Consider the following 15,661-nt stretch of genomic DNA (forward strand, 5'->3'; position numbering starts at 1 on the left):
TTAGCCTGGTTTGGCACCAACTACAGGTGCTTTGTTTACAACAATAGAATGTTAGTCATGGCTAGAGATTGCTAAAACAAAGGCTAAATCTAGATTCATGTTAATACACACTCATTCATGGTCCTTTCAGTAAATGCCAATTTTCTGGCTTAACTTTAAGTTATAATTTTATAGCCCCAAGACCAAGTCTGATTCATCTACATTTAGTATGGTAATAGTCACATTAGCATATCACCAGATACCAAAGGGTCATATTTGAAATTTTTATGTATTATAGATTTATTTAATGTCTGTTTTTTCTATGATATAATTAGACATATTATTGCAGCTGGATGCTTTTCCTGCCACTCATCTGTAACTGTTTTGCAAGTAAGATCTTCACAGATCTTCAAAGGCAGACAATTACAGAAACACATAAACATACACACAAACATATACACATAACAGGCTTCCTTTTAGTTTTTATCTACTAAACAGAATTCAAGGCTGATTGTCTGGGGCTGGATGCACTTGCTGCAACCAAGATATTTTCCCCCATGACTGGACATATTTTTATGGAAGAATGGAAATGAAGGACACCATTTGTATGATGATAACTCATTTACAGTTACCATGCAATGTAAAAGTAAGGATACACACATACACAACAGAAATCTATATATATATATAAAAGAGAGATTCTGTCCGTTTGTGTTTGTTTGTCCCATAAAATGGAAGTAAATGGTTCAAGGGAGGCAACACTAATTGTGCACGATCCTATGACGAACTGCATTGAGGCAAATATTCTCACTGGTTGTGGTGAATGTGACACCGTTTTCGTTTCTCGCACTAGTTGTACCATCTAATGTCCCATTCAAATTTAAGCCCTTATAGTTTCCTATCCCACTTTCTTTTGCCATGAGCATTGATAAAAGTCATGGCCAAACACTGAAAGTTGCTGGATTGCAACTTGAAGAACAAACAGAAGTTTGTATATGAAATGCATCTTTTTTTTTTCTACTTCAATTATTACATGTTTTTCTCTTATAGAATAAACACATACAGGACAAGTAAACCTAAATCTGACTGACAGGACACAACATTTGTAATTTCATTTCACTATTACTGATATTCCTAATCAAAAAAATGTCTACTAAAAAAAGACCACCAAACAAACCCACGACATGCAATGCTTTGTCTATATCTCCTATTATGCTATTGCCTAATTTGTCTCAACCAAAATTATGCAATGGTACAACGCTAATTGTGCATTGACAATAATACATACAACTCGCTTATTATTTTCATATAATGAATGAAGAGAAGTTCATGTACGAAATTGATCTTTTTTCTACTTCAAGTATTACATATTTTTCTCTGATAAAAATACACACATACAGGAGGAGTAAATTATATATATATAATAATACTTTGAATGTGACTCCTGAGAAACAGTAAAAGTAATTACCCAATCAACGATGAGTATTACTGCTAGTATGATAATAAAAGTAACCATGATAGTTGTAAACAAATATCATCTTCATGCCAGCAGTGTCCATTTCCAATAAACATAAATATATAGAGAGAGAGAGAGCAAGTGCACACATGAAGACAGAAAGTGTTGCTGAGGATGTTACAGATGTGTAATGAAAGATTTCCAGATAATGGACACGAGTTAGAATAAGAACAGCAATAAATGAGTGAAGAAAGAATAGTGCTTGTGTTTATTTTTAAAAAAAAAAAGATCATCCTGAAATACAACTATATATATATATATATATATATATATATATATATTATATGTGTGAGTAAACGAAAGAAGGGCACTAAACTCCATTGGCCAAAGACTAGCCAGGCAGAGTACCAAAGATTCTGAATCAAACTGTTTTGAGGTGTGTGTGTATATATATATATATATATACATACACACACACACATATTACTAATATACTGTGTGATTGTGAAGTTTGCTTTCCAACCACAGGGCTTAAAGGCTTAGTCCCACTACACAGGAACTTAAGCAAGTGTCTTCTACTATAGCCCCCAGATCAAGCAAAACCTTGTGAGTGGGCCTTGTAGATGGAACTTAAAAGAAGCCTATCATGTAGGTATGTATTTGAGAGAGAGAGAGTGTGTCCCCTGGCTTTTACATTATATAATAGCTGTAAACAAATGTTACTGTCATGCAAACAATGTCTATTTCCAATATTCTGTGAAAACATGTCTAGCCATAGAGAAATATTCCCTTACTGGGAAATAAGTGAGGGGCAGTGACATGAAAGGTATTCTACTTTGGAAAATCTGCCTCAAAAAATTCTGTAACACACTTGCAAACATGAAAAAGCAGACATTAAAAGTCTCTCTCTCTCTCTCAACATCACATGAATGTTGCATAAGACATCATTCATTTCCTATGTTCAGCAGAAATGTGTCTGGCCTAGGGAAATATTACTTTAGTTGGAAACAGGTTGGAAACAGGAAGAGCATCCAACCATAGACAATCTATCTCAATAAACTGTCCAAACTATGCAAGCATGAAAAAGTGTACATTAAAACAATGATGATGATGAATATACACTAATTCATTATCAAATACAATACTAATTACAATTTCAGACATGTTCACTCTGCATGCTTTAAAGTCATTATTTTATTCAAACTTTATTAATAGCCATATTTTCAACAGACTAAAATATTCAAATACAAAATTAGAAGCAAATAAATAAGCGTTTATTAAAGAATATCTTGGATTAAACACCAAGTTGAATTTTTCTTTTTTTCTTTTCCATTAAAAGGAACTGTTTTAACGAGAAGAATTGCCATCAAATCTATAAGTGAGAATTTATGAAACAAGGCGCCATTATTGGAGACTGATTTAGCCATCAACAGTGGTTCTGAATTTTTTCTAACTTTCTTTCAACATTCCATTATTCTACATTAATTTTAATTATATTCAACTCAATATCTGACAAAACTAAAGAATAAATCCTTAATCTTAATTAAAGAAAAGATACAATTTCTTAAAAATCAGTTCTAGACTAATAGTTCTGTTTTATGTGAGAAATAGCCGCCAGAAAGAAAAGCGAGACTTCAGTTTGATTTGTGCAATAAGTACCATCATCGTCATTTTAACACCTACTTTTCCATCCTAGCATGGGTCAAACTTTCTATGATCAGGTGCCCTTCCTAACACCAACCCTCACCCATTTCCAACCAAAGTAACATTACCTCACAACCAGACATTTTCACAGCAGACTGGAAACAAACGGCACCATTTATATGAAGGTGATGCTCATCCTCAATGTTGTATGATGTCAAAACAAGGAGGCACCTACAGGCAACAGTCTTTTAGTTTCTGGTCCAGTGGGTATAGAAGAAAGCACATGCCCAAGGTGCTAACGGTGGGATTGATCCTAAAACCCCACAGTTGAGAGGCAAACTCCTTAACCCCACAGTCCTGCCTGCTCCTATGTAACAGTAAAATAAAATTTAAAACAAAGAAAACCTTCAGAATTATTTTTATTTTTTACCAGTTTGAAGACTTACTGAAAGTATTGCTTGTCTAAGTTTTACTGTATTCTTCAAATGGATGTGATTTGAGTAAAGGTTGCATAAAAAGAAAACCATCACTGAAATCATATCCAAGTGAGGAATGCTCAAGTTAACGTGAATCTTTAAGTCATTTATTCACTCACATATGCACATCTATCTATCTATCTATATAATAATAATGGTTTTTTTTGCAACAAGTTGCTTAACCACATACCGAAAATTTTAGAAATAGCAGCCAAAAGACTAGTAGTCTTTTGGCTGCTATTTCTAAACTTGTTGCAAAAAACCCTTATTATTATAATCATATAAATTTTTACCGAAATACTACTAAGTGAAATTTGTTGATTTTATTAAATTAATTATATTTAACCCTATATCTATCTATATATATATATAGACACACACACACACATACATACATTTCTACTTTTTTTCAAGGTGCCAGGAAAAAAAGCAATTTAATCACCTCCAGTATATTACTGATATACATTTTATTAATTCTGAAAGCGTAAAGAGAGAGGCAAGACCACATGAACTTCTACTCAGACTAACGCCCTACCACATTAGATGCTGCAATAATTCTTTACCCCACTGCATTATCTCCTCCACTTTTTCCCCCATGTCTGCACAAGTATAACAACAGTGTCGCAACATGATTCAAAGCATATTATTTGACAATATAGCAGAGAGCTGATTTTTTTTTTCCTCTAAGAAAGCTTCAAAGACAGGGCTAGCCCCAGTTTAAGGCTGCAAGATGATTATTTTAGCAGCATACTTTTATAACAGTAAAGTCTCACATAAAAAATAAAAAAAAGAAAGAAAATGATAAAACAAAGACATGCAAAAGGGGGAATATTTGATCTGCAAGGATGAATCTGTTTTTCTGGGAGTTTCTCTCTTCCATCTCTTCTCTCTTTTTTTTTTTTTAAGGGAGGGGATCAAAGAAATTGATATTTAAGTCTCTTCTAGAATGCTATTTTTAACAACATGATTAATAATAAACTTATCTGGTTTCTCCAGTTTTTTTAACGATAAAAACTGTGGTTTCATGTATAATGTTAACATTACGTCAAGAATGGCCTTCATTATGTACACCACAAAACAATAGAATGGTGTGATGTGTGAAAGATTAAAAGAGGGAATATGATAAACAGACATCATTAGTCACAGTATTGATAAAAAAAAACGCATTGATTATTTTGTTTAAAATTACAAACTTCACTGAAAATTGAGTAAGGAGGGGGAGAGAGCAAAGGGGAAATAGGAAGAGATAATTCAAAATTCTAATTGAATGCAGTAATTAGTCAGTAATAACCAAACTTATTTCATAAGATATGAATTAAATTATAAACCACATACCAAGAGATGATAATAATTCTGTTCAGAAAACCAAGAGGTAAAACTTTAATCCATACATATTTCAGACTTACCTAAAAACAGAAAAGAAACAAATTTATTTAAATATTAAATTATTAAACATAATTATAACAATTTATAATATCACAAATTACAATTACATATAACATAATATATATCATCATCATCATCATTTAGCGTCTGCTTTCCATGCTGGCATGGGTTGGACGGTTCAACTGGGTCTAGGAAGCCAGAAGGCTGCACCAGGCCCAGTCTGATATGGCAATGTTTCTACGGCTGGATGCCCTTTCTAACGCCGACCATTCTGTGAGTGTAGTGGGTGCTTTTTACATGCCACCGGCACAGGTGCCAGACGGGGCTGGAAAACGGCCACAATCAGATGGTGCTTTTTACGTGCCACCGGCACGAGGACCAGGCGAGGCTGGCAATGGCCATATGATTAAAACAAATAATTATGCACAATTAAAACAAGTTATAATTATCTTAGCTTTTGGACTGCAACCATGCTGGGACACAGCCTTAAGGCTTTGGTCAAACAAACAGGCCCCAATATTTTATCAGGTCTCTTTTACCGAATTATTAAGTTACCAGAATGTAAACAAACCAATACCAGTTGCCAAGCAGAACAGGATAAGGACAAAGACACACACACACACTTGCACAGCAGGCTTCCACACAGTTTCAGGATCAAATTCACTCATAAGGCATTGGCTGGCTTGAGGCAGAAAACACAGTGGGACTTAACTCAAAACCATGAGGTTGCAAAGCAGAAGTTTCTTAACCACACAGCCATGCCAGTGTATTATATATAATTATAACAAATTATGATATGTATATACGTGTTCAACAAGTACATTAACCACAGAAGATGTACACATAGCTGAACCATATTGAGTTATGAGACTTAACCAAAAGCAACTGAAGTATGTGTATTTTTATTGTTGCATCAAGGAGATTGGGATTGTCTAATCCTTGAGTATATTTGCAGCCCATACATAAATCAATATAAATCACATGTAATGATTTCATGAAAGCCAAGGTTTTGGGGGCATTTTTGCAACATCATTTGGAATATTATCACAGAGTCGTAACAGTATTAGATGGTTGACATCAATGCTTCACTGTAGCTTCTAAAGCCAAGATTTTTTTTCACTCTTTCATGAATGTATTTCCTATAAGTAAATTGGCAATGTTTTTCTATAAATTTCCAATATAATGAAAATTTCAGAAAGTTTTGTCTAATAACTGCAACTTTATACATCCTTAAATATTATGCCGGTATTGACAAATTGAAGTTTCACAATATTATTTATGTTAAGCGATATTAATATAAATACGAGCACTTTGTTATGGTCTCAAGCAGGTTGGTTTTAAAAGGATTAAATAGCCAATATTGGGCTCTCTGAGCTCAAATCATGCCAACGTCAACTTTGCCTTTCATCCTTTCAGAGTCAATAAAAAAAATAAAGGCAGTAATCAAACTGGCAGATTGGCAAAACTGTAGGAATGATCAGATACATTGCAGTGTCACTCCCAACACTTTGTATTTTGAGTTCAAATCCTACCATAGACTTAATCCACCACCCAATTTAACACCAGCACCTGGCACTTTGGATGTCTTTGGTGGAATCCACTATGTTGCAGGCATTTGGGCCATGTCTTTGGTCTAAAGATACCTTCCGTCCTACCTCCTTCCCTCTCATTCACCAATCTCAGTGACCCCAACAAGGATCATGGGGACTACCCTTCACTTCCCCACAAAAAGATTATAAAAAGGAAGTGGGGGACACAGGGCTATGCACCATTTTGTTATCTTGGAAGATGGTGAGAATAGCTTAACCCTTTTGTTACCATATTTCAGTTGAAATATGCTGCCTTTATTGCGGTTAATTTTGAAAATATGAAAGAAGTTATGAAAATAACCCATTAATATGCAGGTATTTGGAAAATAAAGTAGCATGGAATTTTTATGCAAGTGGTTTTTTTTTTATTTGGATCACTTTAAAACAAGAAGTTTGTACTGTGGATCAAAATTCCCAAGCAGGTTAGTATAAAAACTAAAAAGGGTCAAGTAAAATGGATTCCACACAGCCTGAAGATGGGCTGTATGTGATTGTGTCTGCTCAACTTGCTGGAAATAAATCAAATATCCCACACATCACATATTACCATCTTAAATACAGAAAGAAAAAAAAGAACATGACAGCAGTGACATGGCTGAAACGAGTAAAAAAAATGAAACACAGTCTGAGGAACAATATTCCTCCAAAAAAACTCCTGGATGGTCATGGCATAAACGAACTCAAGCAGGGTTAACTTGGGGTTAAACAACAACATGAACACCATAAACAACAATATGAAAACCATATAACCATCAGATTTTTCTTTAACTCACTACAAAATTAAATCAGATAGGGAGAGGAACAAAATTGCTGAAATTATAAAAACATTAGTTAGTCTTTTTAATTGCATCTGTCTTCTACTGATACTTGAGATCAATAAATTAGAACCATTATTCAAAATAGTAACTCCAAATACATTGATTATTACTGTAATCAATCCATATAAATTTTATTTTTGTTTCAATACACATATTACATAATATGTAATGCATGGCCAGCCAAATAACTATTACACCTTTTGGGTTTGAAAACCATACAAGTGGATTATCACGCCCCATTAGGAGGTGATAGAGTAATGATAATGATATTAGGAAAGATACTATTTTAGTATCATCATCATCACCATCAGGCTATAAAATCTATTTTCATATAAATGTGTAGAAATTATTCATGAACTTGACAAATATAAAAAATTTCTAAATCTAAACAAAATATTCCCCTGGCATTTGCAACAATCAATTTCTAAAATTACATGCTTGCTGAACCCTTCACTGTAGTGAGAAAGAAGAAGTGAGAAAAATATTTATTTGAAAGCAGGATTCTATATTATTTCTGAATTCTGAAATAGGAAATCATTCAGTTCCCTTGTATTATATATTGTGATCGTTAGTGAACGTTTGAAGGCCTAGTGGTTAGCGTGTTAGGCCTGTGATCATTAATCTGATTCCTGGATAGGGAATCATGTGCCCTTGAGCAAGGCACATAATTCCTCATTGCTCCAGTTTCATTAAATGAAATGAGTACCTGCAAAGTACTGGTACAAACTCTCTCTTCTTTTCCACGGGGTCAAAAGGTTGGGAGGGCCAAGAGTGTGTCTATGTCTGTTCACAACATTAAAGAATTAGTGAAACCATGGTACATAGTTACTAAACTTTCTTTTCTGAGTGTGAGTCATATACGGATTACAATTCAGAAAAGTAAATAAAGATAAATTTGTGTCATTCAAAAGCATAAAAATCTCTAATAATCATATTCTAGTCATCTGATAAAATAATATAAAGTGAGTTCTCATACAAGATTTATATTTTATTATGTTAGAGTAAAGCTAGACATGACCATGTAGTTAAGAAGATCACTTTCCAATCACACAATTTCAGGTTCAATCTCACTGCGGCACACATTGGAAAAGTGTCTTCAACCATAGACCTAGGCCAACCAATACCTTGAGAAAGAACCAAGTAGGCGAAACAGTATGGAAATGTGTGCATTTGTGTGGTGCTTTACATGAGAAACAGCAACAAGCTACAAATGGTGTTTGATGACATTTTCTATCAAGAAGTCATTTACTTGCTCTACACTTTCAGAAATGAGAGGAATGAGAAGTCCCTTACTTGGAAAACAACAGAAGGATGGATCAGCAACAGAAAGGGTATGTGGCTGCAAAACAATGTCTCAGTAATCACATGACTGTCAGCATGGGGCAGAGGGGAAATGGACACAAATGAAGGAACAAGTCTAACATAGCACACCATAAAGTAACAGATTAAAATGAGGTGAATACACTCACCAAAATTTATTCTCATCAATAGCATTCTGTAAAAGTATTAACCCATTAATAAAACAAATCTAATTGAATCCGATAAGACGAGAAATATATCTTAATTAGCTCAATAGTAATCCCCATAGTGCTACTACTAGACTAATTAGCTGTCAAGTAATCCCCATGGTGCCTGTGCCAGTCCACACTTAGTATTCAAGTAGATACCTAGTGATAGGACTAAGGAGTTTGCAGGACTGAGCTAGTCAATATACAAAGTTTTGTATTACATTTCTGGCATTATACGTGATCAAATAGGGTGTTTAAGATGACATTCACTGCTATGGTACTTCATATCACGTATCTTTAGCAACAATTTAGTGTTAATAGATTATGTATGCTAATACTACATAAACTAGCTAATGCAATTATTTAGATGTTTAGAATAAGACATGTATACACACACACACACACACACAGGTATATACATACCATCAATAGCCAAATAATAGATATATATTATTTGAGAGCAGAATAAAACAGGAGATTTTATATGTCTTTTTATTATAACATCATAAATTATAAAAACTCTATTAATTTTCAAAAGAGAATGGAAAGACAAATTAGGTCAAGTAACTGATTGGATATACATGGAATGCTAAGAATCATTGGTTAATTGCTATGCTATATCATTCAAAATAGCAGTTCATATATCTATGTATGTATAAAATTGGTGCTCCATTGGTTATGACAAGGGTTCCAGTTAATCCGATCAATAGAACAGCCTGCTCATGGAATTAATGTACAAGTGGTTGAGCACTCTACAGACATGCTTACTCTAAACATAGTTGTCAAGGAGATTCAGTGTAATGTAGAATGCAACAAAGCTGACCCTCTGAATTGCAAGTACAACTCATTTTTACTAGCTGAGTGGATTGGAGCAACATGAAATAAAGTGTCTTGTTCAAGGACACAATGCATCACCGGGAATCAAACTTACGACCTTATGATCTTGAGCCAAATACCTCTAACCACTAAGTCACACACTTTCACTTCTCTGTGTGTATGTGTGTGTGCGCGCACATGCATATGAAAATATATATTATATAGATACACACACACATATACAGAATATCTATGAAGTAGACAAATTAATTTTGGCTAAAACACAATTACTCTTCATGCATCAACCATACAACAGATGGAATTATTAGGCCTGCTCTTTCAACCAATGAAAATATACCAATCTCCAAACATCCTTTTGAAATAGAAAACCATATTGTTGAAGAGGAAATACTTTAAGAGAGGAAATATTATTTAAGTCAAAATGTGGTTCACTGAATAGCAGAATGACATTAATAATTTGTTCTACTGAAACAAACAGGAATTGGTCAAAGTATGAAAGTTAACTCACTAACATTAACTACCCAGCACTCATTCAGGTGATTCTAATTAATAAAAAAAAAAAAAAAGAGGAGTGGGGGATATCTCCCACTGACATTAATACATTGTAAAAACAACCATTTTCCAAATAAACCTTTGCCTTCCTGTCTTGTTATATTTTCAGTTAGTTTTGTTTCAGAACAGTTAAAACATTTGGCCCCCAAATACGTGGTAACACACTATTAAATAAGCATTTTATTCCAGATTAGGTCGGAGGAAACTAAAAGAGCAGAAGTAATTGCCAGAGATCATGCAGTTGAAGTTCAGTTTCTGCTTGATAAAATTTAATCCAAACCATACAAATATTTCATAGCCAATTGATTCTTGCTGATAGATTCATTCAATAAATACACCATTAAACAGCAGACATTTATGACAAATGCAGTTTTGAAAAGAAATACAGATTTATTGATGAGAGAATTGCATTGTTATGAAACAAACATTCAGTCTACATAGTAAGATCATGTTTATTCCACCTACACACTGCTTCATCAAGCATTTTCACCCCCACATCTCATTCCCTTTCACTCACCACTTGTCTATCTATGGAACTATTTGGCTGCTGTAGTCACGGCAGCCAAATAGAAAACTAGGCAAATAGAAACTGTATAGAAGTGTACCAAAACAGATTGTAACCATAATTAAAAAAGCACAGCCTTGTCACAGAATGTCACATTGGTTATACATGAGAATTACATTAAGGATACATGTATTTTTGGAATACTCAGCCACTATTCCAAAAATATATTTGATGTATACATCAACCAATTGGAAGAAATGATGAATGAACTTGCAATTAAACAACTGAGATTGGTCAATAGAGACAGGCCAATTCTCTTGCAAGACAATGCTCGACATGTTGCACAAAAACGCTACTCAAGTTACAGAAATTGAACTTAGTACTGTTATCCACCATATTCATGAGACCTTGCATCATGTTTTTCAAGCATTAGACAACTTTCATGATTTCATCACTTCTTGCTCTCTAGAATTCTTCACTGCTGGCATAAATAAGCTACCAATAAAAGGGCAAAATTGTGTTGATAATTTAGGCACACACTTTGATTAACTGCACTGCTTTTTGTTGAGATAAAGTAAAATAAACCAAGTTCAAAATCAGACATTTCATTCTTAATGACCACATATATCGTATATACATGCATACATACATACATACACAACTATATATACACACAAGTACAATGAGAGATGTCTGCCATGGTGTGGGTCCCACCACTTTTACAAAAAAAAATAATTACGGAAAACAAACTCTGTATTATATGTGGTAAATATAATTGTGTATAACAATGAGATGCCTAATACATATATCAATGAAGCCAACTTTCTATGTTCAGTAAATTTTGTGGTGCTTGAAGATATTGTAATATTTATAAGTATTACTAAGAGGTCCCCGACTTGGCTGTCCACAGCAAAATGAGTTACAGCAGGAGTGTTTGTGTGTGTGTGTGTGTGTGTGTGTGTGCATTTTAAGTTGGTTTTTCTATGCTAACATGGATTAAACAGATTATTGAAGCATTGTTTCCCTTCTCTCTCGTCAGTTAGCCTTTACCAGTTTTTCAAGTCAGAGATATCCTCAGAGGTACCAAAGCAAGCAGATGACTCATTTGCAAGGGAAATGACAACAATGTCATAGCCTGTAGTTGAGCGATTTGGGGAGAAGAGCAGATGTACACCATACAAAGAAGAGACATACACATGCATGCAGCAATGGTTATCTTGCAGTTTCTATCAACCAAGTCCATTTTGGCTTGAGGCTATAGAAAAAAACACCTGAGGTGTCACACAGTGAGACTGAACCTGGAACCAAGTTGGAGAGAAGAATACATCTTAACCACACAGCTACTGAATTGCAGTTGGTTGTGAGAAAATAGGAATTTGTGACAGATTTTCAAAAAGCTATAAAGGAATGGTTAACTGGATCCAAGTTCCAATAATTAGGTAGATTACTTCTTATCATGAAAGAAAGACTTCCTTTACACAGAGTTGAAAGATGGACATGTTAGTGCTCTAACAGCATTTTTTCGTTATGTTATTGCATTTAACAGCAATTCACCAAAGTGAAAAATGACCTTTCAGTGTTTGTAGAAAAAAATTAATGTACAAAACTGTTCAGAATAGCAAATCTTAACTTGCCTATCACACAATGAACTGTATGTTTATAATGAAACATTGTCAGGGTGTCAGAATATATCAAAAGTGAAGCAGTCTTGAAATATAAAGAAATCACTAAAACCAATAAAAAAAAATTTAAAAAAGCAATGAATGAGATCATAGTTTTTGTTTGTTTATTTTATGATGATGATGATTTTGTTTCCTAGGAAGTAATCCAAATGGTACTTTTTATAGCGATATATCAATCTAGATTGATGTCTGATATTTACTAATGGCCTTCGACAAGGCCATTTAATTTATTCTTAGTTCAATTGTGTAATTCTAAAATAGAATTTTGAACTTTTCTTCAATAGTTACAATTCAATGTAATTTATATATTTTAAGCACAAATACATGACTAGATTAAGTGAGGAATCAAACTCAGTCACTTGTACACTATCCAAATTTTTTTGTCTCATAAAAACCTTTTCTAGTTTCAACCAAATCATCTTCACACCAAGTACAGGGTCTCTTCTGAGAAGCATATGCAGGACTATATCCAAAATATGGTGAATCTGAAGAGGGAGTGTTATGAAGGATGTAACTGCACAGATTCTGAAGGGCCAGACATGTTGCAAGGCCCACAGACAACAAGTGGACCCATGCAAGTGTCAAGCAATGTACAAGAGATCAAAAGTGACCACTCAAAAGACTGCCAAGATGTTAGGAGGAAGACAATCAAGCAATTCAAGTCCAAACACAAGAGTTTTCAAATCTGATCTTGAATCTGTATAAAAGCAATAAACTAGAACATGAAATAAACAGACAAAATTCCCAATTAGATTTCACATGCTTTTAATTGTTGTGGGACATAATGCAAATTATAAAATATATGCAAAGATTGAGATCTTTAACTGAGAATTTGAAAGTTGAAAAAAGAAAAAAAAAAGTGCTAGTGTTGTTCACACACACACACACACACACACACACACACACACCACTAAATATCTCCTCATCAACATCAGTTTTGAATGTCCACTTTTCCATGCTTGCTTAGGTCAGATGAGATTCATTGAGGCAAAATTTCTGTGGCTAGATGCTCTTCTACTTGCCAAAGATATTGCAAACAAATTTCACTGCTTTTACAACAGTGAAAGTTAGTGTGCAGCACTAAAACAAGAGGGAGACACACACAATGATAAGCTTTCCAGTTTCCATTTGGAAGGAACCTGCGGCAGATGTAGACCCAGGAAGACATGGGATGAGGCGGTGAAGAATGACCTTCAAACATTTGGCCTCACAGAGACTGGGACCTTTGAAGATATGCTGTGTTTGATAAGACCTGGCAAATAAAGTGAGATCACAGACATGGCCAATGCCAGTGTTGCATAACTGGCCTATTTAAAAGTACCCTTGAAACGTCAGGCAATATGATGTGCTTGAGAAGACTTGTTGAGTCAAGTGAAATCAAAATCGTAGTTGTGACCAGTATTGCCTGACTGGTACCTGTGCTGGTGGCACATAATGAGCACCAGTCAAGTGTGGATCGATGCCAGTGCCCCCTGACTAGCTCCCATGCTGGGAGCACATGAGCAGCACCATTCAAGTGTGGTTGATGCCAGTGCCTCCTGACTGGCTCCCATGCCGGTGGCACATAAAAAGCACCCACTACACTCTCGGAGTGGTTGGCATTAGGAAGAACATCCAGCTGTAGAAACCTTGCCAGATCAGATTGGAGCCTGGTGCAGCCTACTGGCTTGCCAGTCTTCAGTCAAACCATCCAACCTATGCTAGCATGGAAAGCAAACATTAAATGAAGATGATGATGATTTACAAAGATCACTCACAAGGCTTTGGCTGGCTTACCACTATAACAGAATGCATTTACCCAAAGTACCACACAATGGGACTGAATCTGAACCCATGTGACTACAAAGTGAACTTCATAACCACACAGCCCTCATTATACTGAGTTTAATTACTACTTTTGAAGAGACTCGGCTAATAAATAAGATGAGACTAAAAATGTTGGTGATATAGAGGAAGCAATAAAAACAGTGTCAAGAGCACCATCATCAATTACAATGATAGTGACAACATAATAAATAATTCAGTCAAAACACCTCCCAAACCACCATACCTGTCCACCATTAATAAAACTTGCAAAGAAACAAGATGAGATTTATCAAATTTGTCAATCTTTAATATATTCAAATTTTATTCTGCCGTTGCTGAACTGGCTGGAATCTCTTCTGTAATCCAGTTTGCATTGATTTTAAAGATCTTTTAATCATTTGAATTATATTTATCATGCCACCACAAAATACAGATTTTACTGTTTTTAAAAATGGTAATTTGGCTTGGTGGAATCTTGTCAGTGATCAGATCATAGACTATCATTTGTTTTCATGCTGGAATGGGTTGGACAGTTCAATAGTAGCAAGTGAGCCAGAGAACTATCCCAAGCTCCAATGTCTGCTTTGGCATGGTTTCTACAGCTGAATACCATTCCTAATGCCCAACTTTATAAAATGTCTATAGCACTGGCACCAGTGAGGTTACTAAGTACTACCAAGATTAGACCCCCCTCAACTGAGAGGGGAGGGGGTAATAGTGAGGTAGGTTGCTTTATGTCAGGTAATGAAAGGTTAAAGTATGATGGGATGGAAACAGGTGTCAGGTGGAAAAGAGACAGGAGAGAAGATGCTTCCGGGGGATACCCTCATGTACAACAAAATTTAACAGTACAGTATACAACAATGTTCCTCCAAGGAGATTCCATAAAAACGCTGATGTTCCACAAGGAGTGCCTTCAATGTAGAAGGCACAACTTTTCACTCACCTCAACCTTCTGCACCCAGGTGTCATCCACACTCAAAATACAAATATTTTTCAGTAGTCATGCCTCATTATGAATGAGCAATGGACTTCAGGACATTCTTCAATGGGCTAACATGATAACAGTGTGAAAACACAATCACCAGACCTAAAAAGCAAAACAACCCTTGTACCCCACTCTCTAATCATAACATCAAAAACCCTTAAAATTACTACTAATATTAGGGGTTACAATTTCTGATAACCTCTCGCAGTAACTCCATGATTAAACTGAAACACAAAAGACTAGGATCCCTCTATAGGGTAAGAAAATTCTTCAGTCCCCAGTTGCTGATCCACATGAGAGTATTGCACACATATGTAAGAGAGCTCATTACTGCTACTACATACAAATATTAATAACTACACTATACGCAAGTATATATGTGAGCATTTACATATGTAAGTGTGTAGACATGTCTGCGTATGTGTATGCATATGT

At 34.9% G+C, this 15,661-nt stretch overlaps 1 protein-coding gene across 3 annotated transcripts in view; it reads right to left on the reverse strand.

Annotated features, from left to right (window-relative positions):
- The window catches only part of LOC115211339 (alpha-catulin), a 349,449-nt gene that overhangs the window by 240,537 nt on the left and 93,251 nt on the right, over positions 1–15,661 (reverse strand). The window contains exon 1 of one of the 3 annotated variants that reach the window (XM_036508401.1): positions 4,891–4,937. The exons of the other annotated variants lie outside the window; for them this stretch is intronic. The gene's annotated coding sequence lies outside the window, so the exon portion shown is untranslated. Of the gene's footprint in view, positions 1–4,890; positions 4,938–15,661 lie in introns of those variants that run through there. 3 annotated transcript variants of the gene reach the window in all.

Source organism: Octopus sinensis, linkage group LG1 (genome assembly GCF_006345805.1).
Source record: "Octopus sinensis linkage group LG1, ASM634580v1, whole genome shotgun sequence".
NCBI classification, from domain to species: Eukaryota; Metazoa; Mollusca; class Cephalopoda; order Octopoda; family Octopodidae; genus Octopus; species Octopus sinensis.